The sequence below is a fragment of the Halictus rubicundus genome, chromosome 17 (assembly GCF_050948215.1).
Source record: "Halictus rubicundus isolate RS-2024b chromosome 17, iyHalRubi1_principal, whole genome shotgun sequence".
In the NCBI taxonomy this organism is placed as follows: Eukaryota; Metazoa; Arthropoda; class Insecta; order Hymenoptera; family Halictidae; genus Halictus; species Halictus rubicundus.
This window is the reverse complement of record NC_135165.1, coordinates 4,249,213-4,267,918: the sequence shown is the minus strand read 5'-3', so window position 1 is coordinate 4,267,918 and position 18,706 is coordinate 4,249,213. Positions and strand designations below refer to the sequence as shown.

General features: G+C 42.1%; 1 long non-coding RNA gene across 1 annotated transcript; it reads right to left on the bottom strand.

Moving 5' to 3' along the window:
• Positions 1-2,665: 2,665 nt before the first annotated feature.
• On the bottom strand, positions 2,666-17,071 carry LOC143362486 (uncharacterized). Its single transcript, XR_013083645.1, has 2 exons — positions 16,974-17,071; positions 2,666-2,870 (listed from the first exon to the last, which is right to left on the bottom strand). It is a non-coding gene; the product is annotated as an uncharacterized LOC143362486 (long non-coding RNA).
• Between the last annotated feature and the right edge of the window lie 1,635 nt (positions 17,072-18,706).

The window sequence follows — 18,706 nt, the reverse complement described above, 5'->3', positions numbered from 1 at the left end:
CCAGCCCTCCGATAACACGCATCAAAGGTGAATTTGGGTCAGCAGAGGGGACGTGTAAAATTTGCAACCTCACAATATTAATCAAGACGCCAGACTTTCAGAAATAGATTTTTCCCCTTCCCCCAATTTCTGTTTCAACCGTCCGAGCCATCGCCGGTCTTGTCGCGGCTTCAATTATCCAGATACTTGAAAAATGAATAAATTTCTTCTGTTATATTAATTAAATTCAATCGTGTCACTTTTAGAAGACACTGGTCACTTCTGGAGCTGTGTAGGCTTGTTTAGTAGTTCTGTATATATACATAATTCATCTGACGTCGGTTATCTATAGATTGTAGATCTTATGACAAATCTGACCGAGGGCAATCAAAAATTGTAACGACTTCAGAAATATTTAAAAATACTGTTACCTTATTCTCGATCTTTTAAAATTGTTCAACGAATCGATACTGTCTTATCTCGATTCTGTTCCCCGCGATCGAATTAGCACGTTTTTCTTTTTCACGATCCGCGGTCTACCCTGCAGTTTCCTAGACGTCGAACTTTAATAATCAAGCATCTCTTAATGAACTTCTCAGTTGCGATAGCGGTTTCTTTCGGTAAACCAGGAAGCTCCCTTCAGTAATAGAATTGATTAAGTTTTCTTGAAATTTTCATTTAACCGGAAATTATTTGGGTCTCTCGGAGTAATTAAAAATTCATACCGGTGAGCCACCCCTAGCCAAAGCATTAATGAATGTACACCGAGGTGCTGCGAGATTAAAAATATAAATTTCTACACAACATATTTTAGTTAAAAATATACATGGAGATGGTTGACCCACAGAAATAGTTGTGTAAGAGTATATGTTTTAACCGATTATTCCTGTACAGTTTAAATCAGAAAAAATTATTAATTTGAAACATGCATAATTTTACATATTTAAAAGAACCTTGAGTTCGGTTGTAATAGAGAACTATAGTCGTGCGATTTCTCCGACAGAGATGCTGACCGATAAAGTAAACGTTACTCGAGCTTGTACATTGTTAGTTAAGTCTGCAACGTGTTGATGACGGATGTTAGAGAGATAAGCCTCGGTTCTGGCACGTGGAGACCCGCTGCTGCGAAAATAGCCACACGAACGTTAGCAAAGGATTGTTATCGTTTGAGATGAAAGTGTTTTACTAGTATCGAGCTTTTTATATCTGTACCACTTATAAACTCTGTTTTCTCATTTAAATAATAACACCGTTTCTCGAGAAAGAAGGTCCGCCTTATCGCGCGGTGTAATTCGATTTTGCTCTCGGGCAAACGTAAAATTGGTGTTAAACAGTGCAATTCAACAGAGGAGCTCTTACAAAGACAATAAATTCGTAGTTCACTTTTTTTTTTTCAACACTATAGGTGCTTCTATTGTCATCGTTGGCGCTATGCATGCTCTGTATTGATCAATTCTAACATCGAATTCTTCGTTTTGTTGTTCGCATTCACCGGGATCCATTCTTGTATATAGATAAATAAAATCGCGCAATAAAAGTTCTGTCCACGAGAGTCTTCGTTTTAAATTAGATTTCATTGATTGTCGAAAATATATTCCCATCGAACAACATTGTGCAGGTATATTCATTATTTACAGCTTCGGTTTATAGTAACCGGCGATGATAGCGTGTTGATATACCTAGACAGCGGATTTTTACGCAAAATAAAAATTTTCTACCGGAATTGCAACAAACTGGAGTGAAATCAAAATTTGTTTTCTTTTCTAATGTGTTTAATGGATTGAAAATAGCACAACAGCACTTTTTGAATCCTTCTAACGTTTTTGCCGTGTTAAATTACATCTACTCGCTTTTGTCATAGATGCATAAAATCCGCCTTGTGTAAATGTCACTCCGGCTTTTATGCATTTCTGACAAGAACGAATAGGTGCAATTTAAACCAGCGAAAAGATTAAAAGACTTTCAGAGTATTGTTGTCAAAGTTGTTAGTGGGAAATATAAATTTATATTCAGCTCCTGTGTCTTGCAATTGACACCGTTGTTGTTTTTTGCGTACGGAAACTTATTGCGTTTTCGAATAATTAGAAAAAGGCTGCCATAATTTCCACCGGGGGGCAAAACCTCCGCTGGATATCAGCGCAGAAAAATCGGGCAGAGTATGTCCGTGGTCATAATTACGATTAACTTGAGCCGCGTCGGACGTTAATTACGGCATAATCATGTTTCAGCATGATTTTGCGGTCTACTTGATACTATCTCGTGAAACTAACGATTAATCAGATTCAAGATACCATACTCATTAGTAGACTGCAGATTTTTCTGCAAGTAATTTAAGGGTAAATGCAGATTTTCATATTTCTATGGACTCATCATGGACTGCGGATCATTATGCAGCATATAAAAATCTTCTACGTCAATCGCAAGGAATCGAAACCCGACAGAAAGATCTTTCTATCTCCAAGGTCCCTCGAGCTTCGTGGCTCCTCATGAGGTATAACCCGCGGTAGTGGGGATAATTCCGCGACGTTTACCATCCAGGCCTTGGCGACATATATAGAGAAATCACTCTAGAAAGAATTAACACTTGGTTTACGGAACACTCGGAGTGATTTTACTTTACCAAAATAACGAGAATGTGTCTGTCCAAATTTTTAGGCTTCTTTTTAACCAGTTAACTGTGATTGACGAGTATACTCGTCAATCCGAAACTCTATTGCGGTGCAGTTAACGTTAATGAATTGTTAAATTCTTATCGAATAAAAAAGTCATTCTTTCTCATTTAGCTTTACAAGGGCTTTGGCCTTTATAATATATAATATATAGTATATTCGTCATTGCTTGATTTTAATTCCGCGCCGTGAGGGATTTTCCAAATTAAACTCCACGGTTAACTGGTTAATAATATTTACCCAAAGGAACAAATTTGTTGAATAATTCCTGATGGAGGGTACCCCCGCCGTTTCAATACTGGTGAATTAAAAATGTTAGGAGCCGTAATTTTGACGATTTCCGCAAACCCAGTGTAAACTGAGTGAATTTAGGCGAAAAAGCGATGCTGCCTGCTCATTGCTGGCACAACTGTCTGTCAGGTGTCGATGGTCGTCTCAGAAGCGCCAACTGTGGCGAACAGGTAATCGGGTGACCGTGTTTCCTGCTCGAGAGAAGATCGATACAGGAGATGGAAGTAAGAATCGAAATTGCAACGGCCTAGGGAGTAATCGAGGGCGAACACCCTAATAGTCCGAACCACGTAATGGCGGCGAACCGGCCAATATCTGGTTATACTGTGTAGGGAATTGGATATCAAATAATACACCCAATAATGTCGCGCCTTGAGCTACTATTAATGAACGTTCGGCGGTACCTGGGCGCGCGTAATTACGTGCGCTAGAACTTCCGTCTCCTTAATTGACTTAAGACTTCTTTCATCAATAATTAAATACACGCGCATACGTTTCACCTTCTTATCAATAATTAACCCTTAAGTGCATAGGTAAACTAAATATTAGGAACATGAATGGCATACATGGGGTCCATTGAGGACCCCACTTGCCTAATTCCTCGCTAACTTTGATTACAGCAACAATTTATTTCTGTAAACACGTTAAACATAACCTAAATATTGACAGAAGCAAATAGCTGAGCTCTCAGTTCACAAATGGCGTGGCTAAAAATGTTTTAACACAAAATCCAACACTGGGGTCCTTTGCGGACCCCACTCATGCATTTAAGGGTTAAGCGAGTCATCCAGCTTTTAGTGTACCTGCGAATCATTCGTTTTGTGCGTGCATGGATTGTACTCGTGGAGAAACGAATGTTCGTCCACGTTCAGTGATTAGTTAGTTAAGTTATTCATTGTGTAGGGAGCGCATAAACGGGAAAAATTCTTTACAATTTTACTGAAAGGTAACACAATACATTATTGTATCTAGATGCTAGTGAATACGTGGTGGGTACACAGGAGTAAATTACAATTTCACTGAAATTATATTAAAGAACCTGGTATTGTATTTTTATGGCATCGTACAGGAACAATCAATGCATATTATTCGTTGTTTGAATACGTTAATTCGTAACATGATAACATTAACTGTATGCACAATACACGATGCGTATAATAACAGTTAATACTGCTGCTTAATACTTTCATTTTCCTCGATGCTTCGACACAGCAAGTTGAACGAATCGATGGCTGTCGAATAATTCATTCGATGCTTCATGAAACGATACTACCTTTCTGAGCTGGTAAACGACAGGTGCATTTTCACTGAAATGATCTTAACGTTTAATGTTAACGTCCATTTTATAGTTATATTTACTTTTCGTTTTTCAGTTGACACTACCTTCTCGACGTGTCATAGTTCGATTTTATCTGACGCAACGTTGGCGTTTAATGACGCTTCAAACACAAAATGGCTCCACCGTGCGTTCACACCTAATGGTCCGAGAGAAACTGTTAGAAGGTAAAACGGTGGAGAAGGGAATTCCAAGAAAATTTATTTCATCCAACGCAATAAAGTAAGGGTAGGGGGAAACGTCGGTCAACAAACATAGTTGTCTCGGATCGAAAAAACAAAGGAGTTGCTCGGCTGACCTGTTTCCAGGATCTCTCCTGTGTGTCGAACGAATTGCGAGAGACTCTCTGGAAATCCTTAAAACTTCTCCCGGAATTGAATCGTAAACAAAAGGAAAAAATGATTTTCCCGTCTTGAGCAAACAGAGATAACCTGGAAGATAAACGAAGGGGGATATCGGTTAACCGGCAAGCCTTGTACAAACGGGAATAAAGTGCTGCGTCAATGTTAATAAGGTCACCGGATAAGATGCAAATAGGAGCACACGGTCGCCGGTAGCTTAGTGTAGCAGACGGTTTAACAGTTCGCTGGGACGACGGTGCGACCAACAGGGAAACTTTGACCGTCCAAAAACGTTGGTTTACTCCAAAGTTTCCCGGCATTTCCGTCGATGCATGCTGCACAATTTATTTCGTCAGCCGCTGATTGGATCTTTTGAACGCAGATTTACTTGTCAAGGTAAAATCGATTATCCGAGTCTCAGATATCTTCTGTTGCATACGAACCTCGAATACAACTGAAATTAATACACGTGTCCTAATTAATTCGGATTTTTCTAGCCCACTGGAATAAGTTTGCAATTTACTAATAGAGCTGATAGTATGGGTTAAACTTCAGCTTGGCAACCCAGAAATTTTCAACTTTCTTTTATACAATCCTGTAGATTTCGACGAGAGAGTGCCAAAAAATCGAAGTTTAAGTGTGCGGAATTCGCTGGTTGAAAAGTTATGCGTGTTTAAAGTTGAGCAGAGTGACACCCCATGTTCGCTACGTGAGAAGTACGAAAAGATTATGGCTAACGATGGGAAGTATTTTGAATAAGGTATTCTCTATTTTACCATGCAAACAAGAGACTTTTATATGCGAAAAGAACGGCCGAAACTTGTTCGAATACCTAATAAAACTGAGTCTCACTGTGACCATTCCGCGACAGTTTATGGCTGCACAACGAAATTCCAGTTTGCCTGAGCTCGGAAAATGGCCGCTCGGTTCTCAGCATCCTATTTTCGCGTACGGACAAGCACGTCCAGAAGTTTAACAATGATGTGACAAGACTACCCGAGGATCCGTCTCCATATTTTCCGCAGCGATTTGTAAGATATACGCTTAACGATAATCTCGTTTCCGCCAAAGAAGTCCGGATTTATGACACCGGGCGATTGAAGTTAGAACTTGAACGCTGTCCATAAACTTAAATTTTCGCCCCGACGCGTTACGTTCGCTCGAGTTCACGAGTTTTGACTGGCCGAAGACACTTTCGCGACTCTGATTGCGAGCGAAAGCCCTGTTTCATGCAGGCCATCCATTTTCCGAGGTACAGTCGGCCAGAAAAATATTTACTTGAAGAAAGCATATTGCACCTCTTCGGCGTATCTGAATCCGCTGTCTGACAATTTTTAGGAATTTATTGCAGGAAGACTAAATAATCTGGAGATAAAAAACTTGTTGGTATGTATTCGAGCATGAATGAATATCCTAGGCAAATTTTTACAGTACGCTGTTGCAGACCACGTTTACTGCATTTGTTGGTAAAAAAATGTCTGTCTCCCATAGTGGCCACTGAACTACAAAAATAGGTTATCTTCAGGAATTTATTGCGAGAAAACCGAATGATGTTAAAATACTTCGTTACATGTTCGAGCATGATTGAGTATTATAGAGAATTCTTACAGTTCACTGAATTTATTGTTTCTTATCGCAGGCGACGTTCGCTACGCTTGTTGATAAAAGAAGTCTGCCTTTCGTACTGCCCACTGAACTACAAAAATAGGTCATCTTTAGGAATTTATTGCAAGAAAACTGGACGATGTAGAGTTGAAAAACTTATCGCAATCTATTCGGACGGGATTGAACATTGTACACAAATTTTTACAGTAGCCTACACTTGTTGGTGGTCATTATATACAGTATTGATTAAAACTAATTGGAAAGGTCTACGGGAGCGCAGGAGCTCCTCGTAAAAATTGTGTAAAAATATTTTTACGAGGCGAACAGTCCTATTTTCCATTAACTTGGGTTAGAGAATGTTCACAAAGATCAGAGCGAAGTCAGCGAACGTTTCCAGCATTTAATCGCAAGTCGGAGGCAAAAACAACGCAAGCAGAAAACAATTTCTGGTATTCACTTTGAAATATTCGGCGCGCATTGCTCACGGATGTGTCGGCGGTGGCAAGTTTCCCGTAAAGCGGCAGACGGTTTGGATGAACGGAACATCAAGGGGACAATGGAACAACACGGAAGCTTAGCTAAGCTTTATACAGCTTTGCGTAGCTTTGTACATTCACGATTTCCTGAAGACGGGTTATACAGTTTGCTCTAAGCCCGACGGTGCCAAAGATTACTCTGTACCTCAACTCGTCGAACTGATTTGACAATCTCGGCACAGATTTTAAGGGCCACCCTTTATCCTGCATTTCATCGGGACATCCTAATTAATCCAAATGCTATTAAATTTTCAAAGTTTCCTACAACCTCGAGTCGTTAAAACGTCAGCAGCTGTAACAAACTTTTTTAATCGCAACAAGTGGACGGATCATTATGAAAAAAAAAAATACAGAAATATTCTTCATCTCCAGGGAAAAATATTCTTCTGCCAAATATGTTGAGAGTTGAGTATTTAAAAAATTCCTATTAAGTACATTCACTTGAAAGGTAAGGTTCGGGCAGGAGCGGCGCGAGGAAGGAAGGGTGAGTTGAATTGTAACCCTAAGGGGAACAAAATAAAGTAATTAGGTCGTCCCATAAGTTCGTGCCGTGGATATCTTTATATTATTCACCATTGAAAAGTATTTTAATGAAAAACCGCAGAAATTTTATAGCGACGGTATGATGTCTTTGCCAAAAAGGTCAGAGGAGTTTGTGGAATGAAAGGGTGATCACATATTTTATTTTTAGAATTTAAATGGTACCAAGAGTAAACGGCACGAACTTATGGGACGACCTAATACCACTACATTCACTTGAAAGAATCGCCCCGATATCGGATTAACCCTTAGCGCTCGAATGGCGACTGTAAGGCGCCACTAAAAATTCCTGTGTCATTATTAAAAATATTTTTTACATTATTAAATTTGTATTCAATAAATCACTAAACATTTCAGTACTGTACGAGTAAATTGCACCATTTTCGTATGTACAGCATGCAAAAATATACATAGAAGGGAAATATTCTAGGTCGGAAGAAATGTTTCGTGTTAGAGTAAAAATGGCTTCGAGCGCAAAGGGTGAAAATTTCCTTTAACGCGAAGATCGGAGGGATTATAAAAAAATATGTTCGTCGACGTTCAATTGAGGGGGCAAAGATATTTTTCCAGCCAAAAATTGGTCGGTTGAATAAACGGAGTTGGTTCGCCGTGTGACGGGCAGTCAGGAGGTTAAACTGGCGCAGCGGTTTGTTCTAAGATAAATATTGCATGCGGTATGGACGTAGTATAAACGATAATGGATACCGACGTCCGAAACCTCTCGAAGCTTCCATTCCCCGAGGATTCTTCCCGGCTAGAGCCAATTGTCCTGGCGAAAGTGGTGGAGTCTCGGTGCGCGCGAACAGGTCAGCCGCAATGTACACAGAGAGAGAGAAAGAGAGAGAGAGAGAGAGAGAGAGAGAGGGAGATCCGATTCCGTTCGGTCGTTAGTGTTCGGGGCTAATTTATGTACGATAAATCGGTCAGGTTCGAGGTGGGACGGAACGCTCGACAATTTAAGTTACGTGCACGTAAAGTATCTGTTATGTAAATCAGCCGAACGAAATGTCTAAGGTCCCCCGGCGCGCGATATCGCTGTCTTCTTCGGCGCACCGTCTGGAAATTATAGGCTGCCTAGCCTGAACACATCTATCTGTCCGTCTATAAGGGCCCATCCATTGGCGTCGCAGACCCTGCCACGGAACTCGAAGATTTGTTGGAGGCCCCGTGTCCTCCGTCGCAAGACAAGTTCACTCCACCGGTTCTCTTCCGTCCAGGGTCGAGTTCGTCCGCGATGCGTGTTCATAAATCTCTTCGAACTTTAAAGCCAGACTTGGTCGCGAGAACATGAGCGACGACGTTGCAACACCCGATACCAGAGACGATTTCCAGGTGAACAATAAGTATTGCGTCGTCGTTCCCCTATCTGCGGGTGCACCGTTCCCGAACATCCGACAAACGTGGCTGCAATAACGATGCAACACAGTGTTGCGCGAAACGCGAATGTAGGGCGCTTCTAAGTAGGGGAGTGGGTTTCAAAATGAAATTTTTACACCCCCCTCGGATATTCAAATTTCAACCACGTGCCCCCTAATGGGGCAACTATGTGGCAGCATCCGCGCAGCTTGTCGCGAGTCGTGCGACAACTTTGCCCTGCTGCATCTTTGTGCATTGACCTTCCGGCACACGGATAGAATGTATGCATTTTTCATCGACATCTTTCTTTAAATTCGGTGCTTTTCTTGCGTGATATTATTGTTGCTGTATTGCGTGCAACTGCTCCTAGCGAACAGGAATAATTTAAGGTTAATTGAAATAGTAGAAGTTTATGAAACTCCAATGTAGGACAGGATCCAAAATTGAGATTTTTCGACCCCCTCGGAAACTCAAATTTCAACCCCCCCTGAAACTCAAATTTCAACCCCCCCGGAAACTCAAATTTCAACCCCCCCGGCAACTCGAATTTCAACCCCCCCGGCAACTCGAATTTCAACCCCCTCGGAAACTGAAATTTCAACCCCCTCGGAAACACAAATTTCAACCCCCTCGGAAACTGAAATTTCAACCCCCCGGGAACTCAAATTTCAACCCCCTCGGAAACTCAAATTTCGACCCCCTCGGAAACTCAAATTTCAACCCCCCGGAAACTCAAATTTCAACCCCCTCGGAAACACAAATTTCAATCCCCCCGGAAACTCAAATTTCAACCCCCTCGGAAACTCAAATTTCAACCCCCCCGGAAACTCAAATTTCAACCCCCCGGTGGCGCGACTATGTGATTCGCAACAGCGAAAGTTTCGCCAGTGAAAGGTGAGGTCTTTTAGAGGGGCCGTAGTTTCCTGAAGTTTGTGCACTTTGTCTTGCTCTGTCTTTCAGGATTAAGTAAAGTGCAGAGCTGTACAGCGCGAAAGAGCCCCTCTTTATCTATAAGAACGTGTCGTATGAAAGGGATAAAGTTCTTACAGTCGTTTGAGGAATAGGTTCTTCTCTCGAACCCTTTGTGAAGTCGTACTTTTACCCCGATTTTTCGCTTCGTTTGCGTGCACGAAACGAGAGCCTCGCCGTCTATCACACTGCGAAACTTACGTGGAAGCACTCGTTAGACCCCCCTCTTCCGGTAGCGGCGAAAAGGACGAGGAAAGGCTGAAGAAAGCTCGAGGAATTTCAGTTGTTGCGCACAATATCTTTCTAGTCGATGCGCGGAAATTCGCTGACGCCGTGCGGAGCGATGAACTTGAGTTTATAACGAGCACAGATAAAATTGTAGAATTGTAAAATCGTGATACTTCAACTCATTAACTGTCAAATTTTAGAATGAAAGAATAAAACTAAACTGTCAGACGTACCAAATATATTTCTAGCGTCGAGTGGTGTACGTGAAATTCCAAAATCCCCAAATAGGAATCGTGGCAGCTAATGGGTTAAGATTGGTTGTTGACGAAAAGTATTAAAAATGAGTCACACAGAGATTTCACTGTAAGAAGTGAACGCAGATTCTGCGGTTATTAGCGGTTCACAAGAGATCCTAACCAGAATCCAACATCTTATTTATAACGAAGCTGTTCAATTTTTCTTTTAGCCCATCTGAAACGCATCAATGTCTCAAAAACAGCTGCACAAAGGGAGCCCGGTATTTTTCCGACGATAAATGCCGTATCGCAGAAATAATTCCCATCAGTTTCCTCCTCGTTTTGGGCCGGTAAGGATGAACGTAAGGAAGCAATCCAATAGGCGTCTTTCACGCGAGAATTTATCGCGCCGGAGGAACGGGAACATCTTTGGCCGCTAAATGAGAAATATAGATGTAAAGGTAGCGTGTACAGCAAACCGCTGATTGCTCTCCGCTCATCCGACGTGTTTTACGGTTGCATGCTCGGCCCGTAACGCGGTTATTTCTCTTTTCCGATAGGACGTTTCCGAATTCATTGTTTCCCGTTCCCTTTTATCGTTCCCCGCGTTTTCCTTTCGCTTTCTTTCGCCGTCTTGCCGGTCGATCGTTCTCTCAATCGGCGAATAACACCGGAAAAGAGAGAGAGAACAGGAGACCTAGATCGGGAACTGTCCGAGAATCCGGGAGAAGAAGATTGGGAGGAAAGAAAAGTGGCCCATCAGGATGTTCGTGCGGCGGAATTCAGAGTGGAAGCTGGTAATATCAAGAGATAGTCGTTCGAGAGGATGAGAATAGCTTTTCGGGGAACGAATAAACCTTGCACGACTGTCCTGCGGTCGATCGAAATATTTCATTTCCGTGGCCACGCAGACGTCGCCGGAATTTCTCTCATCAAAATAAACGGCGCACAACGTTCCAACCGAGTAATGATTGCATCCAGTTTCGAGTGGAACGGTTTCTTCCTGTGACGTACAACGCGTACAGTGAAATAAGGAAGACGCTCGCGACTGTGCGGTTATTTAAAAATGGGAACCGTTATCTCGTGACGCAATCTGATAACACATCACTCAATGAGTCTCCGGTCTAACTAAGAAAAACAATTTTTTTTTAGAAATTCCACTTTATTCATCGACATACTCTTCTTCAAGAGTGATACATTCATTCCAACGCTCCTGTTACGGATGCCATAATCTTGCCAGCCGACTTTTGAGTTTTTCGTCGTTTTGGACGACTTTCACCGGCTGCTGTCCACTCAGCTGGACGATCTTTTTGATTCAGCCGTGTAGTGGTGGATCCATGTTTCATCCATTGTCACATACCGACGCAAGAAATCCTTTTTATTTCGCTTGAACAGCTCCAACCAGCGCTCTGAATCGTCGACGCGTTGTTTCTGGTCCGGTGTGAGCAAACGCGGCACACACTTCAAGAGCAACTTGCGCATGCACAAATTTTTATGTAAAATTGCAAAGACACTACCTTCTGATATCTTCAAGGTGTCAGCTATCTCGCGCAACTTCATTTTACGGTCTTTTAAAACTATTTTGTGGACATTTTTTATGTTTTCCGGAACAAAACTGCCGATTTTGGGCGACCAGAGCGTTCTGCATCTTCGGTGCTTGTACGACCGCGTTTAAATTCAGCATACCAGTCGATAATAGTTGATCTCCCTGGTGCAGAGTCCCCATAATGCTTATCAAGCCACTGTTTGGCTCCAACAGTATTTTTCCCCATCAAAAAACAGTGTCTTGAAAATTACAAAACTGGGGTCACTAAAACGTCTGTAACCTCTAAACTAACGGTCAGAATGCCATGAAATTTTGACACGTACTGTTTGAAGGTTAGTACTACCCGGAAATCACGTGGGTCTGTCAACAATGTTGCCATATATGTGTCGGGCCGAGGACTTATTGAGTGATGTGTTATTATCGTCCGAGCAGACGATAGTTCCAGAATACGTAGATCGATTTCAATTTCTTGCCGGTAATTGCTTCAGTCGGGTCTACGCTCTGTGCAACCGAAGTCGTTGCGAAACTGCTGCGCTTGCCAAAAACCGGTAAGAGCACCTCTTCCAATAAGGACACGGTATAATTACGTGCCGAATCGCCGTTTTTAACAGACCGCTATACCCGCCGGGACAAAAAGGAAATCCAGTCACGTACACTCGGAAATATCCATGACAAATTGTCGATTTCTCAATTAACCTGCGTCAGATGTCTGCCGCACTTCTGTATTCCATCAGCTGTGGAAATTGAAGGAACAACCTTCAATAACGTCACGGCACTGTACCGTTCAAAATTGCGGTTTCTGTGCCGAAATTCACACAGGGTGTGCCAAAAGTAAAGGGCACCGAAAATTTCTACAGCCCTATACATAAAAAATATCAATTTTTTCTTAATATTCTTCTGTAATAGTTTCCCAATTTTTTCAAATAGATCGCATCAATTTGTCATCATTTTTCGTGATACTGAAAAAGCGAAAAAGTCTTCTGCTAATTAGTAAGTCAATTTCGCGCGGGAAGCGTCTCGCAATCGCCATTGTTTATAAAAGAGTTGGCATGGTACCGCGGAAACGGCGCGACCGATAATGTATGCAGGCGAAAAATAAACGAGGTGAAATTAATTATTATTTGAAACAGTGCTCCGAAGCTGCACGCGGAACGCAAATTTATACGCGTCCGCGTATTTCGAATTCACAATACAACATTTCGGAATATGATCGAGGAATTTTGCATTCGGGCTATTTATGTCGCATAAATTTCCATAACATGCGTAACGCGCGGCCCAAAATACCAACGTGGCTTAGGCATGCCAGCTATTTCGAACTCGAAAATTGCATTACAGCCGCGTGGACGAAAAAAAGATCATTTTTCATAGAGCGACACGCGCAAAGACGTCACCGTGTGCATAGTATCACAATTGTTTACAAACGGTCTACGACAAAGCAGACATTAACAGTCCAGTCGTATTAATATATTCTTAACTCTTTCATATATGATTATACATTGTGCTGCAATATTCTTTTCGTAATTTTTTATATAGATTAATATGATCTAATTAAGAAATGGTTATTTGAAGGTTACCTCGTGTTTTTCAAACGCTATTTTTATTTTCAAATTGTATCGTACGTCTCTGCTCTGAAACTTTCGCATGTTCTATCGCTTGTCAGTGAATGTCGCGAATCTTTATGGAAGATATAAAACAGAGAACTAGAAGAAGACGCGTTTCATCGAAAAATGAATTCCTTGCGGCATCCATAAAGTAGTCGAAGTGTTTGCCAAGCTTTTTCCGAAAAATTTGTATGCGCATACACGAAGATCCGCCAGAGTCCGCTTATCGGAATTCGCTACGAACGTGCGAGGACCCGCAGACTAATAATGGGATTAATTAAATAAGTATCGACTGTCGGAGAACGGGGGGGGGGAGAGGTCGATACGATAGGAATTTAAGGTCTGGCACGGGTACGGGGGTGAAAATTCGCCGGAGAGGCTGCCCGCAAAGGGACCAGGGCTCAAGGGACTTGCGTGCTTAGCGGGCCAGTTAACTGCTGCTCGGAACCTTGCGGTTTATGACACGTTAATCGCGATCACCGGCGTAGAAGTAAGGACGCCGTAAGCGCGCGAGTTACCCGAAATATGCAGTCGCGAAACGGCTCCTGTAATCTCGCTTCGGACGCTAATTTATCGGGAGCGCTTACCTAGCTCGCAACACTTGCCAACGACAGGATGATCCGTGATCCTGAACTTTCGGGACACCCTGTATCACGTGAACAATCGGATTAGAACTAAAGAAACTCGTTTACTGATATACCTTCGCGGGACGTAGAGCTGTCAGCTAACTGAAACTTAACATTTTAGGGGACACACGGCCGGGGGATAGTTTCGGGACGCATAAATATGAAAGCATCCTAAGTGGCAGTGAATCACCGAAATCTCGTCGCCGTGCTCCTCTCTCCCTTCAATAGAATATTCATGAGTCGTTTGTATCCCGTTCTCCGGGAGCAGTTCTTCTTCTTCCGTTCGTTCTTTCGGCGAATTCGCCGGGAAACTCGCGAAAATACTTGAAAACTTCCCTGGAAAAACTTCCGAAAAACTTGGTTTTTGCGGACCAAGTTATGACGGATTGCCGGTAGGCGGCGATACTCTCACAATAAGTTTGGCAGAGTTATCGCCGTTGCAACGAGTCCCCGGATGCAGTCGCTATCGGAACGTACTTCGGCGCTGATAATCTGCTTACAAGGGAGACTTTGATCGACGAAAAGAAGCGGAGTTCCGAAGTAGAGTGAATCGGAAAGAGCGGGCCACAAAACGCGAGGGGGTGCAGCTTGTTATTAAACTTCAGCCTCTCCCCCCCCCCCCCCTCGCCACCCTCCCGTTGTTAAACGCGGAGTTTGCATAAACCCGAAAACAAGCTGCCAGTTCTTTCCGCTTGTGTCAGCGAGGTCGTTTACGAGTAAATAGTCGGTCGTCGCATGCAAATTGAACAATTCCCAAAAGAGTTCCGGCTCAACCACACACAGTCGGTAACGCTGAACTTTGGTCTATCGTGCAGCGGGATCGCAGCGGCATTAACATTGATGTTAATCAAAACTTGTACACAATTTGGTAGAAGCCCTTACCGGCGACGGTTCGATCACAGTCATTATACTCATGATTTTTAATCGGCCGATCGTTAAGTTGCTCCCTTGGTCTGATGGCATTTGAATATAGATAGACGGATAGTTCAATGTTAAGGTTCACTCTGTACATAGTTGTTCTACTGGATAAGTGATCTGCATAGACTAAAAGCTCGACAAAGTCAAAATAGTCGAGTTGACTGACTCCGTTAGTTGCACAGTTGGGTTCTGTATTTTGTAACGATTCAAATGAACCGAAAGTAGCGTAATAGTGCTCAATTGATTAATTAATTAACTCTTCTGGCAGTAAACTGCTTATGTGGGTGACAGAATTATTTGTCCAGGTTTTAAAATTAATTTTTACGTTAATATGTTCGTCGTACCAAATTTGTTTAGGATCTGTAAAACGCAAGAAAGTTGGAGGACTACTCAGTACCATTCATTTAATCATTTTCAATTTTTATTTCATTAAATAACGTACTTTGATCTTATGGAATTTTTGAGGTTTCTAGTTTGGCAGTCAGAGTGTTAAAAGCGTCAGCAATTTCGCTCAAAATTCGACCAAGTTTTCAAATTAGTATAATGGAATAATTTCTTCTGAAATTGTTATTTAAAAGAAAATTCTTGGGCTTCTTTTTATACAGCTCGGTAAAATGTCTCCATAGGTTTACCATAAACGCGTTAAATCTAGCTGTTGGAACACGTATAGTTGGCAAAAGTTTGTTTGGAATGATGTACAATAAAATACGTACAATAGATATTGTCACGGGCTCGAGTACTGACATTGTAGAATATTTTTCTCGAAACGGAATTATACTATAGTTAATCGCACGGTATATAGCTGGCGCTCCCGACCCGCGCTATTGGTCTCCAATAATCGAAGGTATTCAGCATCTAAAACGAACATGAAGGAGGGATTAAGAGGGATGAAACGTCCTGTACCCATCATAATCCCTGCATAATGCTCACTCCTACGCGAAGCGCGTATTACCCGCCATCAAATTTCCCTGCAATAACGTTCCGTTCGTTACTGTTCCGAAGAGATTCGACTATTTTCGCTTTTTACGTCGGGTCGGATGAATATGCTTTATCACGGTGAACGCTAAGCAAGTTACGCTTAACTCGGCCCGTGTTTGATCGCCGGGTTAAGTGAGTTAAATGAATCTCCATCCATAGATTGGATTCCGTCTTCCCACGGGCTGAATGCGGTCCTAACACTTTGACAAGGAGGTCTCGGACACATCTCTTGCGTCATAGTGCACGAATATTGTGCAATATTAACAACAAATATTGTCGGCAGAGTGTCGACCCAGAAACAGTTTCGAATCTTCTGACGCAAAAGTCACACAAAAACAGAATCACTTATTTAACACTAGGTTTACGGAGCACTAAAAATTACTATTTTACATTACTTCATAAAAATAACACGAATGTATCGATCAAAGTTTGTAGCCATTTTTTAAATAATATATACCCAAAGAAATCAATTTGTTAAATAATTGCTCATGGATGCATTTTTACAATCTCAATATTCGCAATTTAAAAATATTAGAATCCGTCATTTTGACGGGTCCCGTAAATCTAGTGTTAATAATACCAGTACAGAAAATACAAAGTCTGTCGTAACACTGATCTCTGTAACATTACCGCACCTCGTAGATCCCAATAAAAATTTTGTCTACGCAATAGACTGTGCTAAAAATTCATTTCCAAGTTCGGTAAAATAATTCTGTCGACCACGGTTCCTTTTTCCAATTGTGCAGCCAAGGTGAAGATCGTTGACGAGCAAGAAAGCGTAGAATGAAATTATTTTGTTTAGTCACACCCCACCGTCAGCCTTTAGGTTAAAGCAGGGACCGTCGTCGACGCTTTCATCGCGAGAGAGTGTACCTAGAAAGTGCACGGCGAAGGAGATCCTCTATCCCAAGTGATCTTGAAGATGTTCGGCCCGGCGTTACTTTTACGAGCGCCCCGACCCGGACTTTATCGTTTTAACATAAGCCTCGTTCTGTCAGCGTGAGCGGGGCACATATATTCGCAGACCCTGCGGGTCAAAATCTTGTTAGTTCGTGCCCTTAGGTCGGACGAGTCGTCGGACACCCTTCTCATCAATTCTTCGAGACTTTCGCGAGCGACTGATTAATCCTTCGTCTGTCTTGAATTCGTGTTTCATTAATATCGCTAGAAATACCAGATTTAACGAAATTTATGAATTACTCCGTGGGAATAATTAACCCTTTGCACTCGAGTGGTGATTCTGAAGCACCACTAGAAATTGTTGTGGCATTATTTCAAAGAAATTACAAAAAATATTACAAAACATTTGTTACATTACAAAATTTGTATTGAAAATCGGATCAGTTTCGTATGAATAAAATGAAAATATTCTAAGACGGAAGAGAAAGTTTTAGAATGAAAATAGCGCCGAGTGCAAAGGGTTAACAGGACCTCGTGACAAATTCGGAACTCGGCTCTGGAACGTATTGTGTCTAACGTTTTAATTATGTATGTGTGTGCGTGTGACACGGATTCGGTGAACCGATGAGCAAAGGAGCACGTAAGTGTGTGATTTCGTTATGGGAAGCATTGTTGGATGGTTCGTGGAGCAGTAATTGTTGTCGCGAATGCAGAAAATCCAGTGATAATATTTTCGAAGGCTGGCAGGTCTGTATGAAGAGTCTCCGTATCGCGAGAGATTATTATGCGCAACGAAGATTGTTTCCTCGTCGTAACGCAGACTGTCAGTACGGCCTTGTCTGCTGACGTTGAATTTGGATGGGAGGGAGATACTACGACGCTTCCGGCAATTGCCGATGAGCTCACGAGAGGAAACATAATAAAGCATATCTTTCGTAGGAAAGACGATACGTTGTTCTGCTCCCTTTGTGAGAGTTAGCTGTGCTCCTTACGGCATCAATGAATATTGTACGATGCGCGAGCACCGAACCTCCGCGCGCAATATACCCTGATAAAAGGGCGCCTCCGCATTTTTCCATTTCCCATTCTGCAATATTTAGACGCACGCGTGTCCTACATTTGTTTAGCGAACAACTATGAAATCGCGGAAAACGGGGTCCCGGCAACGTGGGATTAGTTCTTTTCGCCGTAAGTCATTTTGTTTTTAATGTCGGTGTTGACACTGACATTTCTCCGTATTCCATTGTGCAATATTCGGAGGCACACACGTTGGACATTTTTAGATAATGAGAACGTGAAAAGGGTGTATGAATGTTGCGGAGAAATTTTCTGTATGTGTACGTTTGCTGTATTACTTTTTATTGACACAGTGTTATCGTTGTGTGCGACAGTTCATTAACACGCACGTTTTTCCTTGGCTTGTTTCAGATAACAATAACATGCAACACCAGCTGATGTCGCTCTAACCAACCCTAACATTCGGATGCAAGCATTATGATAGTCCCGCCAACGACCCCGCCGCATCGCCTTAAATTGTAAATTAAACATAGAGTTGTGTTTCTAAGTTGTACAGTGTACGAAATCCGTCTGGGCTGTTTCACGTACGCAGTTGAGGCACTAACACATCGTGGATTTTTCACCGTCGTTTACGCTGATTCGAGAAGTCATTTAATTTCGTGGCGATAGGCAACACCTACGTGATTCAGGGTGAGCATACGCGATCAATTTTAAACGTTCCACTTTTCTGTACATTGTGAATATTCACGATTAATCAGAGATTTATTTCTGTATTGTGTTGTAAGAGAGTCGGAATCACAGGTGTACACACTAGTGTTCAGAATATTGACCTTGACGCATATCTCAAGGTGGTTGACATCGGTGAGGTCGTCTGCTTTGTGAACAATTACCCGTAATTCGTACTCTTGTTTTACAATGATTCTGTAAAGTAGGGCTGCCCAACTTGTGCCCCACGGGCCATATTCAATACCTTCCTCGACTTGCGTGCTATGCTCAACAACTTCCACTACCCTGCTGAACTGGCATAGTTTCGA